Genomic DNA, 14,392 nt, shown 5'->3' on the forward strand with positions numbered 1-14,392 from the left:
TTTAAATCTGCTTAGTTTATTCATCTCTTGGTCTCCCTCTACGATTTTTACCCTCCACACTGCCCTCCAATACTAAATTGGTGATCCCTTGATGCCTCAGAATATGTCCTACCAACCGATCCCTTCTAGTCAAGTTGTGCCATAAACTTCTCTTCTCCCCAATCCTATTCAATACCTCCTCATTAGTTATGTGATCTACCCATCTAATCTTCAGCATTCTTCTGTAGCACCACATTTCGAAAGCTTCTATTCTCTTCTTGTCCAAACTATTTATCGTCCATGTTTCACTTCCATACATGGCTACATTCCATACAAATACTTTCAGAAACGACTTCCTGACACTTAAATCTATACTCGATGTTAACAAATTTCTCTTCTTCAGAAATGCTTTCCTTGCCATTGTCAGTCTACATTTTATATCCACTCTACTTTGACCATCATCAGTTATTTTGCTTCCCAAATAGCAAAACTCCTTTACTATTTTAAGTGTCTCATTTCCTAATCTAATTCCCTCAGCATCACCAGACTTAATTTGACTGCATTCCATTACCCTCGTTTTGCTTTTCTTGATGTTCATCTTATATCCTTCTTTCAAGACACTGTCCATTCCGTTCAACTGCACTTCCTGGTCCTTTGCTGTCTCTGACAGAATTACAATGTCATCGGTAAACCTCAAAGTTTTTATTTCTTCTCCATGGATTTTAATACCTACTCCGAATTTTTCTTTTGTTTCCTTCACTGCTTGCTCAATATACAGATCATTTATACTACACATAATATGAACACTCAGATGGTGCAGGTTACCAACCAGTGACAATATTAAACCCCATATTAATGATCGCATGATCTTCACAACAGAATACGTTGTCCTCAGAACAATAGATGCTCAAAGCAACCCCCCTGCAAGTCCAAAAATTGCACTACCTGCCAGATCATACGGCTCTGGACCCTTTGCAAGAAAGCTGCACCCACAGTAACAAAAGCAACACAAACACATGCTACCAATCCTTCCACATTTGTCAGCAGAGTAGAGTGCACGTGCTCCTTCAAGTGTCCCCACAGGAAGAAATCCATGGGATTTAGGTCAGGTGGACATGTTGGCCATACAACTGGACCTCCATATCTGAGCCATTTCCCTGGAAATGTTCTGACCAAATACTGTCACACATTAATTCCAGAGTGTGGATGTGCACCATCATGTTAGAACCTTATCCTCTGCCAAGCATGTAGTGGAATATCTTCCAGCACATCAGGTAGATAGTTAGAGGAATGCATGATAAATTTGTGTAGTCAACTCGTCAGGCAACATGTAGGGGCCCAAACACCTGGCGCGCAAAATTCCGGCCCAGATGTTGATACCGAAGCGAACTTGATATCCACAGTCGCGGGTAACATGCGGGTTAACCTCACACCAATGGTGGGCATTGTGCATATTGAAGACACTCTCACTAGTGAATGCTGCTTCATCCGATCATATTACAGTATTAATGAGGTCATCGTTGGCTTCCTGGTTCGCAGAATTCAGAGAATTGCATCCACTGATGGTGATCTGCAGGATGCAGGTGTTGTGTGAAAGCATAATGATAGGGGTGCAGTCAATGCTCATGCAGCACATTAACGAGTGTGCATTGCAAGACACACATGCAATGGTTAAAGGAGAGAACCTGACTCCCAAACGTGCAGCTCCAGATGACAAAACACATTTTTATCTGGATGGCATCGATGAGGATATCTAGCAGCATATTCATGAAAGGCAACACCAGCCCAGTTATCAGATGCACCAAGGACTAGAAGCATATCCACATATGCATTGTTTGTTTATGACATACATCTGCCACACTGGTTTAGAAGTTTACAATGAGAAAATTCAATATGTGTGCACATGTATACTGGAGTCTGTCATAAGTGCGTTACTTTGCTCACAACTAGTCCCTGTCTGGTGGATAGTGTGTACAGTATAAACACGCCATCAGTCCTGCACGCTGTTCCACCCAATGCACATTACCCCTCTAACAGATATTGTTCTGCATGATTTATCCCGACACCACCAATTGTGAAAAGTTTGGTTTCAAATTATGCTGTTTCCCTAATGGTAATGGATGTGATGTTTCCACAATCCCTTCAGTAGAATAATAATAATAATAATAATAATAATAATAATAATAATAATAATCATACACAACAAAATAAATGAATACACAACTATGGAAGAGTTACAACTACTGGTTTATGTAGGAGCACTCACTACACTAAATATACACACTAGGCAGATATCAGAACCAACCAACACACAGAAGAAACCCACAAAACCAGCATGGCAACACAGGCTACAGATCAGAATAGAAAAACTGAGAAAAGACATCGGACAGTTAACACAATTTATAAGAAATGAAATATCAGACAAAAAACGAAAAAGGTTAGGTAAAATCTCACAACAAGAAGCAATAGAGCAATTAGATGAAAAGAAGCAAAAATTACAAGCTTTGGCGAAACGACTTAGAAGATACAAAAAAAGTGAAAATAGAAGGAAACAAAACCAAACATTCAACACAAACCAAAAGAAATTTTACCAGACAATAGATAACACACACATTAAAATAGACAATCCACCAAACATAAGAGACATGGAACACTTCTGGAGCAGCATATGGTCAAACCCGGTACAACATAACAGGCATGCACGGTGGATACAAGCAGAAACAGATACATACAAGATGATACCACAAATGCCTGAAGTGATAATTTTGCAACATGAAGTCACCCGAGCAATTAATTCTACGCACAATTGGAAAGCCCCTGGAAATGATAAAATAGCAAATTTCTGGCTAAAGAAGTTCACCTCAACACATTCACATCTAACTAAATTATTTAACAGTTACATTGCAGACCCATACATATTCCCTGATACACTTACACATGGAATAACTTATCTGAAACCTAAAGATCAAGCAGACACAGCAAACCCAGCTAAATATCGCCCCATAACATGCCTACCAACAATCTACAAAATATTAACTTCAGTCATTACACAGAAATTAATGACACATACAACACAGAACAAAATTATAAATGAAGAACAAAAAGGCTGCTGCAAAGGAGCACGAGGATGTAAAGAGCAACTGATAATAGATGCAGAGGTGACATATCAAGCTAAAACTAAACAAAGGTCTCTACACTACGCATACATTGATTACCAAAAAGCTTTTGATAGTGTACCCCACTCATGGTTACTACAAATATTGGAAATATACAAAGTAGATCCTAAATTGATACAGTTCCTAAACATAGTAATGAAAAACTGGAAAACCACACTTAATATCCAAACAAATTCAGATAATATCACATCACAGCCAATACAGATTAAGCGTGGAATATACCAAGGAGACTCATTAAGTCCTTTCTGGTTCTGCCTTGCTCTGAACCCACTATCCAACATGCTAAATAATACAAATTATGGATACAATATTACTGGAACATACCCACACAAAATCACACATTTGCTATACATGGATGATCTAAAACTACTGGCAGCAACAAATCAACAACTCAACCAATTACTAAAGATAACAGAAGTATTCAGCAATGATATAAGTATGGCGTTTGGAACAGACAAATGTAAGAAAAATAGCATAGTCAAGGGAAAACACACTAAACAAGAAGATTACATATTGGTTAACCACAGCGACTGCATAGAAGCGATGGAAAAAACAGATATCTATAAATATCTAGGATACAGACAAAAAATAGGAATAGATAATACAAATATTAAAGAAGAACTAAAAGAAAAATATAGACAAAGACTAACAAAAATACTGAAAACAGAATTGACAGCAAGAAACAAGACAAAAGCTATAAATACTTATGCCATACCAATATTGACCTACTCATTTGGAGTAGTGAAATGGAGTAACACAGACCTAGAAGCACTCAATACACTTACACGATCACAATGCCACAAATATAGAATTCATCACATACATTCAGCAACAGAAAGATTCACATTAAGCAGAAAGGAAGGAGGAAGGGGATTTATCGACATAAAAAACCTACACTATGGACAGGTAGACAATTTAAGAAAATTCTTTCTAGAACGAGCAGAAACTAGCAAAATACACAAGGCAATCACTCATATAAATACATCGGCTACACCACTGCAACTTCATAACCACTTCTACAACCCTTTAGATCACATAACATCAACAAATACGAAGAAAGTAAATTGGAAAAAGAAAACACTACATGGCAAGCACCCGTATCATCTAACACAGCCACACATCGATCAAGACGCATCCAACACATGGCTAAGAAAAGGCAATATATACAGTGAGACAGACGGATTCATGATTGCAATACAGGATCAAACAATAAACACCAGGTATTACAGCAAGCATATTATTAAAGATCCCAATACCACAACAGATAAATGCAGACTTTGTAAACAACAAATAGAAACAGTAGATCACATCACAAGCGGATGTACAATACTAGCAAATACAGAATACCCCAGAAGACATGACAATGTCGCAAAAATAATACATCAACAGCTTGCCTTACAACATAAACTTATAAAACAACACGTTCCTACATACAAGTATGCACCACAAAATGTACTGGAGAATGATGAATACAAATTATACTGGAACAGAACCATTATAACAGATAAAACAACGCCACATAACAAACCTGACATCATACTCACCAATAAAAAGAAGAAATTAACACAATTAATCAAAATATCCATACCCAATACAACAAATATACAAAAGAAAACAGGAGAAAAAATTGAAAAATACATCCAACTGGCTGAGGAAGTCAAAGACATGTGGCATCAGGATAAAGTTGACATCATACCAATTATACTATCAACTACAAGAGTCATACCACACAATATCCACCAATACATCAATGCAATACAGCTACATCCAAACATATATATACAATTACAGAAATCCGTAATTATTGATACATGTTCAATTACCCGAAAGTTCCTAAATGCAATATAACATGTACCGTACAGCAAAAAGGAAGTGACGCTTGATAAAGGTCCGCGTCACTCCATTCTTAACCAGACTTCTAAAAAGTCTGAGAAAGTAATCAAATAATAATAATAATAATTCATTGAGCTACATACTAAACAGCATGTGTTTACCAGTCTCAATGTTGAAATGCATAATTAGTGGGACCATGGTGATAACACATACGAATAGTAACCGAGTTTGGACATTATTCGCAAAGCACATTGCTCATCGTACTGGTAACATAAGGTCCTAACAAAATGTAATGGACCTGAACAAGACAAGAATAATAGTTGGAACTAATCTATGGGACCATTGGAGGAGTGTACAAGGAAAACAGGTTTAGCATCTAGTAGATGAAGTGGTGCAAATAAATTCACTCCCACGATGTGGAAAGCACTTCTTTCAAAGCTGACCAATCTTCCATTTCTACGATTGTAGTATGCAAGAGCAAATGTTTTCTAGAGGACACACTGCAATCACTGTTGATAATTAAGATGCCAGATACCATACCACCTGGACTGCATTTACCAAATAAAAAAAAAAGGCCCCAACACAGGACTGAACCCTCAACCTCCTGCATGATAACACAAAACTCTATCCACTGCACCAACTGTACAGCACAACTAATATGTGCTGACAGAGGTAGCTACCATACATGTGGTTGCAGTGTTGCCAGATTGTCACTCTTTAATGTCCTTTTTCTGCAGGATGTACTCGCCAGACGAAATTTTATGAGGGACATTTTTTTATCACTGGCATGTGTGGAGTAAAGTTACAAAGCCCAAGTGCACAAATTTCACATCATCCTGTATATCTTTAAAAAAAGTATGTCATGTGCTTCACATTTGCTGCCCAGACACTGAAAGATGAATTCTGTTCCTTGGGCACTAGCCAGGATGGATCTATGTAGGGCAATGGTAAACAGTATATTTGAAATTATCTAGTACAATAGCAGTTCTTGTGTTCATGTCATCTGGAAACTTATAGTCATGTGCGTGTTTATTACAGCTTGCACTCCTGCAGACATGGTTTCAGACATTTGAAAAAGTTTTGTTGCAAAATATTGTAGCCCTTCCCCACAGGGGCCTCAACGATAGTAAACACTAGTACTAATCTCCATGGTATAGTAGAAAGTTGCTGTACCCCCCCCCCCCCCAAAAAAAAAAAAAATTGTCAAGTTGTAATTAGAGCTTGAAAAAATCAGTTCATGATTCATCTAAATAAGATTGTGAACAGACGTTTTCATAATAGCTTTAGTCCTTGTTGTATGCTCTCCCCCTCCCTCTCCCCATCATACACCAAGAAGTATGGAAAATTCTTCATTTTTGATTATTTACAAAGTGCATACCATCAAACTGTTCTTGAGTGGTTGCCAGCTATGAGATATTTACAGTACCATAGTAGCCCTCCAATGTGATATATTCATTTTGTTTAAGAGTAGCTGTTCAATACTCGCTACTTTACTGACTCTCACCTATGATCAACTTGTAGACATATTTTCAAGGAGGTAGGGATTTTGATTATTGTTTCACAGTATATTAATTCCCTCATCAAGTTTGTTGTAAATAATCCACTTCAAAAGGAACAATGAGGTACATAAGCACAATACCAGTCAGTTAGGAGCAGCATGGTAGTGCCTTACAGTATGGATATTCCTCAATGGAAATCAGTTAGAATAATTAATGTCTTCAGGAAAAATGTTTTTTAAGACTAGTTTACAGGGGATGACCTGGGATGAAAGGTATAATGAACCAAATGCTAATCAGGCAAGGCACTCGTCAATGTTTATGCCTGCCACTCATCTGCTCAAGCAGATGACTCAGACTCTACAACAAAAGACATGTGGGCATTCGCCAAACCATTTTCATATAGCAAGCACCTTAGCAGAGCATGGATTCTCTCACCAGCTACTGTTTTGCCATAGGCAGTTTTCTCCAGGTAGAAAGTCTGTCTGAAAGCCTTTACCCCACCACCAACACTTCCCATGTGGATGCTGAACAAGTGACACCACAGATGCTGTCACTGAGTTACTTGTGCAGTATGTAATCGCTTGACATAATTTAATGGTTTGCTGCATAGTGTTCCCAGATGGGTGTATGAGCATTCAGAAGACCACATACCAGTAAGTCGGCTTTGTGTGACTCCACAGCATGAACACTGCAGGCCGTCTCACATTATCATGGAGAACCAGTAGGTTTATCTCTTTTAATTAACCATGCATCTGTGGAAATATTACCCAGACAGTTATCTTAGGTATTACATTAGATGTTGCTTCCCAGTTACCACAAAAGTTAACACTAGCCAGGACAGCAGGCTGGTATTCTCTGGAGATTGAATTTCTGGGACTCTCTATATCGTCCACATGCTCCCAACTACTTGCTGAGACAATTCAGGCAATAACCAATTTCCTGTGTCCCATGACCTTCAAGGAACTCTTCCATTTCCTCAGAGTGACGAATATTTTCAGGCACCATCTAAAAGATGCTGCAAGCATACAGGAGCCCCTCACTACCACACTACAAGAGGACTGCAAAAAAAGAAACAAGCCCATGCTCTGGACTGTCCTAATGATGGACAGTTTCAAGTTCATGAAGTGCAACCTGTTGGATACCATCCTTCTGGCCCCTCCCCACCTTACCATTCTACTCACTATCATCACTAATGACAGCCAGTCTGCTTTAGGTGCCGCCCTCCAGCAAATATGTTAGAGACAGCTGGTAGCAACTGGCCTTTCCTCAGCAGAGCAACCTGACCCACTGCAAAAATTATCCCTGTACAACTGCTAGCTCCTCATCATTTATAAGGCAGTAAAATACTTCCAGGCCTTAGTAGGAAGATGCTCCTTCAGTGTCTTCACCAACCTCTTACAAGGTTTTGTGAAAAGGAAGGCACCCAGATATACCCCATAAAGTTCCACCAGCAAAGGTACATGGTGCTATTCATGACAGACATCTATTACATACTTGGCATCGATAATATCATTGCCGACTACCTCAGCTGCTCTTGTGCCCTTACCTCCCATCTAGACTAATGGCTCTGGCCTCTGCCCAATCCTTACTTACACAAGCTGCAGAATGATCTGAACATGGGTCTTGTTCTCCACACAAAGTTGCCAGCACTGATTTCCACGTCTGGTGCGACCTCCTTACAGACCTTGACCACCTAGATGGCTTGGCAGACCGTATCCATCCCAACCTTCCCCCTGACTTCTCCAAACCATCCTTTGATCACCCCCATGATCTGACAAATCTTGGGGTCTGTGGCCCTCATGCAGGAGCTCTATTTTTGGCCTGTGATTCAGCAGAATTGTAGCAACTGGGTCCGTGCCTGTATGCCATGCCAGCACACCGAGGTAGGCCATCATGTGCACATTCTGATTGCTGTCTTCCCTCCAGTGGAACATTGGTTCTCACAAATGCACATTGACAGTGTGGGCCCTCTTCTGTCATCAAAAGGCTACCGGTACACAAACACTGTTGGCAAGGCTTTCATCAACACATGGGTTTCATATTTCAGTTGTCTCCTTCACATAACTTTGCACAGTGGTTGACAATTTACATCCTGCCTTTCCAAAACACTCCCTGAGACTTCCAGCATCTTAGTTCACTCCACCACAAGCTACCTTTCCGCCACCAACAGCATGGAGGAGCAATTTCACAGGACTTCAAAAGTCACCCTCTCCTGCCCAACTGTCAGTCATGTGGTCTGCTCCACTCCAACTTGTTCTCCTACGTTTGTTTGCGGCCTGTAAGGCCAACCTGGGGGCATCTGCCACTGAAGTAATATAGGGGCAGCCACTCATCATGCCAGATGATTTCATTGAGCCAGAGCCCCTGCCTTCATGCAACAACTGCATGTCCTGCTTATGCCTGACAACTCCACAGCATCATGGTGAGCACAAATCATTCATTCACCCACCGAGACCAACAGAAAGTTTGATTGTAATGCCCTGCATAGGTACCTGCCAACCACCACTCCTCCTGCAGTACTCAAGTCCTCACATGGTTCTCAAGCACAAGGAAAAAACCTCTCTGTGCTCCTATGGTACCGCAACCACACTCACCTTAGGCTGGCTCAACCCACCATACCCTCTCAGCATCCCCAACCACTGCACACGTCCTGTGATTGAGGTCAAGCTGTCACTAAATGATGATAATGACACCCCAGGTAATGCTAACAGTCCTGCTGACACTTCCACCCCCACTGGCATCACCGACCCAGCGACCAGCGCCTGGGACCTAGGTGCCAAGGCCACCCTACTGTTCTCTCCACTGCCACTTGTCCTAGAGGAGTCACTGCAGTGTCCACCACCTCACCCCCACCATCAGACCCAGACAGAATCGTCCTGCTTGCACCTTCAATACCAGTGGATCAACCAACTTCTTCACAGTGCCAGTTACACTTGTAAGCACCCAAAATTCAACACCAGCACACAAATCTGTGGGCATGTGGGCTTAGATCCTCTAGCAAAGTGCAATGTCAGCAGCTATCAATGGTGCCAGTGCATGCCAATGCATGCTACACTACATGCACTGGTCTCACAGTGCACTGGCACACATGCATGACCAGCCTAGGCACTAGCACAACACTCCATTCCCCACAAGACCCCACCACTGTGCCACCAGCGACCACCCCACACCTACTGGCCACAGGACATTGCCAATCCCAACCCTACCTGGCACTGCAGTGGGATACCACCACTGCACTGAGCTCACTGCATGTGTCCAAGGCCACAGCATACGACATCATCACCTCCACTGTTGCACCATCGGGCCACAGATCTTCACTATTGACCTTGGTTCCACTGATGCAGTGTTGCCATACACCCCAGTCCACTGATTGATGCTAGGAGCAACCCTTAAATCTACAATACAATTCACCCTTTCCCTCTCACAAGGGGAGAACTCTATGGTGACATGCTCCCCAACATTCATCCCTGCCCCTTGTCTGCTCAAGCAGACAACACATATGTTACAGCAGAATTCATGTGGGCAGAAACTAATCTGTTTGTATATAGTAGCATGGTGTGGATGTTCTCCCTGACCACCTTTCTGTGCCTAGAAGCCTTTACTCCATGACTGAAACTTCCCACACAGACATAGAGCAAGTGACATCTCAGATATGATCGCTGAGTGATTTGTGCAGTGTGCAGATGTGTGGTAACAGAACTTAATGGCTTCCAGCAAAGTGCTCCTCAATAGGTATACAAGCATTCAGAAGACCTCATACAGATAATTCAGCTTAGTGTGTCTATACAGCACAATCATTCCAGGCTACTCACATAATCATGGAGAACCAGTGGGCCTACCTCTTTTAAATTCCCAGGCACCTGTGGCCCCCTTACCCAGACATTTACTCCAAGTGTGACATTAGACATCACTTCATGATTACCACAAACAATTATACTACTCAGGACTGAAGTCCAGTATTCTCCAGAGCCTGCTAAATGGTGCAATGCTTGTTCACACAAACATGTTTGTGAGTTCTCAAATAATGCTCCACAAGTCATGCAAAATGTATGTTGGCAGCAGTAGACTTGATCTGCAGTCAGCCTCAAGAGCTTGTACTCAAAATTACCACAATAGTACCTCATGAAGAGAGCATCATCTTCTTCCAGAGATTCCAATTTGAGCTCACAAAGACTCTCCTTAACATTTGCATGCTAATCAAACCTAGTGGGAACAAATGTAGTGCCACACCTCTAAATTGCTTCAATGTCTTCCTTTAATCTGACCTGGTGGGGACCCCAGACATTCAAGCAGTACTCAAGAATGGGCTGCACCAGTTTCTATATACTATTTCCTTTATAGATGAGCTACACTTTCCCAAAATTCTCCCAATAAAACAAAGGTGAGCATTTGCCTTCCTTACTACCAATCTGATGTGCTTACTCCATTTCATATTAACTTTGCAACATTACACATAGATATTTAATCAATTTGTCCATATCAAGCAGCACACAACTAACAATGTATTTGAATGTTACAGGATTGTTTTTCCTACTCATCTGCAACATCTTACATTTTTCTACATTTAAAGCAAAGTGCCATTCATCACACCAACTAGAAATTCTTTCTAAGTAACCTTGTAGCAACAATGACACCTTCCTGTACACTTCAGCATCATCTGCAAACAATCGTAAATTGCTGCTCACCCTGTCTGTCATATCATTTATATATAGAGAATAAGAGCAGTCCTATCACATTTCCCTGCAGCACTCCTGATGATACCTTTCTCTCTGATGAACACTCATCATCAAGGACAATGTATTGGGTTCAATTACTTAAAAACTCTTTGAGCCACTCACATATTTTGGAATCAAATCTGTATGCTCAGTCTGCAGTGGGGCACCATTACAAAAGCTATCCAGAATTCTAGGAACATGGAATCTACTTGTGGCCCTCTATCCATTGTTTTTAGGGTATCATGTCAAAAAAGGGCAAGCTGAGTTTCGCATGAGCGATGTTTTCTCCTCCTCTCTGCTGCAGCCATCCTCAGTTAGTTTGCTGCCAAAATAACAAAACTCATCTACTGCTATTAGTGTCTCATTTTTTAATCTAATTTCTTCAGCATCATGTGATTTAATCTGACTACATACACTATGGGATCAAAAGTATCCGGACACCTGGCTGAAAATGACTTACAAGTTTGTGGTGCCCTCCATTGGTAATGCTGGAATTCAATATGGTGTTGGCCCATCCTTAGTGTTGATGACAGCTTGCACTCTCACAGGCATTTGTTGAATCAGGTGCTGGAAGATTTCTTGGGGAATGACAGCCCATTCTTCACACAGTGCTGCATTGAGGAGAGGTATTGGAGTTGGTCGGTGAGGCCTGTCATGAAGTCAGCGTTCCAAAACATCCCAAAGATGTTCTGTAGGATTCAGGTCAGGACTCCGTGCAGGTCAGTCCTTTACCAGGATGTTATTGTCATCGAATCACTCTGCCACAGGCCGTGCATTATGAGTAGGTGCTCAATCATGTTGAAAGATGCAATCGTCATCCCCGAATTGCTCTCCAACAGTGGGAATCAAGAAGGTGCTTGAAGCATCAGTGTAGACCTGTGCTGTGATAGTAGCATGCAAAACAACAATAAGTGCAAGACCCCTCTATGCAAACAACAAATGTTTACTGTTCTCTCACACACACTGGCAGATGATGTTCACTGAGCATTTGCCATAACCACACCCTGCCATACGATCGCCACATTGTGTACCATGATTTGTCACTCCACATAACATTTTTCCACTGTCCAATCATCCAATGTTTACATTCCTTACACCAAGTGAGACATTGTTTGACATTTACAGGCATGATGTGTGGCTTATGAGCAGCTGCTCAACCATGAAATCCAAGTTTTCTCACCTCCCACCTACTGTCATAGTACTTGCACTGGATCCTAATCCAGTTTGGAATTCCTGTGTGATGGTCTGGATAGACATCTGCCTATTACACTTTATGATCCTCTTCAACTGTCTGAGGTCTCTGTCAGTCAACAGACAAGGTCAGCCTGTACACTTTTGTGCTTACATGTCCCTTCATGTTTCCACTTCGCTATCACATCAGAAACAGTGGACGTAGGGATGTTTAGGAGTGTGAAAATCTTGCATTCAGACATATGACACAAGTGACACCCAATTAGCTGACCACGTTTGACGTCTGTGAGTTCTGTGGAGGGCCTCATTCTGCTCTCTCAAAATGTCTAATGATTGCTGATGTCACTGATATGGAGTACCTGACAGTAGGTGGTAGCGCAATGCACCTAAAATGAAATATGTATGTTTGTGGTGGTGTCTGGATACTTTTGACCACGTAGTGTACCATTACTGTTGTTTCATTTTTGTCACAGTCCAACATATATCCTCTTTTCAAGATGGTATCCACTCCTCCTGCAAGTCCTTGGCCGCTTCTGATGAAATTACAATGACATTCGCAAACCTCAAAGTTTTTATTTTTTCTCCCTGAAGTTAATTTCCAAATTTTTCTTTGGTTTCTTTTACAGGTTGGTCATTGTACATATTGAATAACGAAAAGGAGAGGCTATAAACCTGTCTCACTCCATTCTCAACCACTGATCCCTTCCATGTTCTTTGACTCTCACAATTGCAGTATGGTTTTTGTACAAACTGTAGATAGCCTTAAATGCCCAGCATTTTTTACTTGCTATCTTCAGAAATTAAAGAGTGCATTCCAGTCAACATGGTCTACAGCTTTCATTAAACCTACAAATACAGTAATTATAGGTTTTCTTTTATTTAATCTATCTTTTAATATACATTTTAGGGGCAGAATTTCATGCATCTACATTTCTGCAGAACCTTAACTGATCTTCACTAAGGTTGGCCTCTACCAGTTTTCCATTGTTCTGTAAATAATTCACGTCAATATTTTGGAACTGTGACTGATTAAACTGATAGTTCAGTAACATTAACACCTGCCAGCACCTGCTTTTGGAATTGGAATTATTAGAAGGGATTTCAGCTGTATTATGTATCTTGCATTCTAGCTGGAATGATGTTGTCGTGGTATGTTTTCTCAAGAATCTTAATAATTCTGAGAGAATGTTGTCAACTCCAAGGGTCTTATTTCAACTTAGGTCTGTTATAAATTCTTCTTAAGTGTCACATCTCCTATCTCATCATCTAGTTAATCAATCATTTCTATAACATTGTTTTCAACTTAATTACACTTTTATAACCATGTCTGATAGTGTCATAACCAGTGATCTCTATATCTTGTAAATTATTGCTCAGCGTCGTGGAACGCAGTTGGTAGTTGTAATACAAAAGCGTTGAATTATTGCGTTGGTGCATAAGTTCGTGGGGTTTTCGTTTTGGGTATTCCGAGTGCTATGGGTTTATTTATCGATTGTCATTTTTATTTGTAGTTGACCATTGCTGTTTTAGTTTACGTATTATCATTTTGTCGTTTGGAGATAATGAATGGAGCTGTAAGCGCTAGAAAATGGGAGTTCCAAGTAGAGAAATCGAAACATTTCCCACATACTCTTCTGTTTAAGTTCAATAGAGGGTTGACAGCAGCGGAGGCAGCCAGAAACATTTGAACTGTGTACTGGGAAAATGGCAGTTGACAGAGCACGGCAAGAGAATGGTTTTGCCATTTTAAGGAGGATCGTTTTGACATTAGTAACTCCCTATATTGAGGAAGATCTTCGGGGTTTGATGAAGATCGTTTAGACGCAGAATGATCCATAGCAGTGTATAGGAGCACTGGCAGATGTGACGCACTGTGATCTTTCCACCATCGTGAACATTTTCATGCAATGGGAAAGGTTCAAAAATCATATGTATGGGTACCGCATGCTTTAAACCAAAATTACAAAAATCAGCGCGTGGCCATCGTGCATCCCTGCGT

Source organism: Schistocerca nitens, chromosome 3 (assembly GCF_023898315.1).
Source record: "Schistocerca nitens isolate TAMUIC-IGC-003100 chromosome 3, iqSchNite1.1, whole genome shotgun sequence".
Classification (NCBI taxonomy): Eukaryota; Metazoa; Arthropoda; class Insecta; order Orthoptera; family Acrididae; genus Schistocerca; species Schistocerca nitens.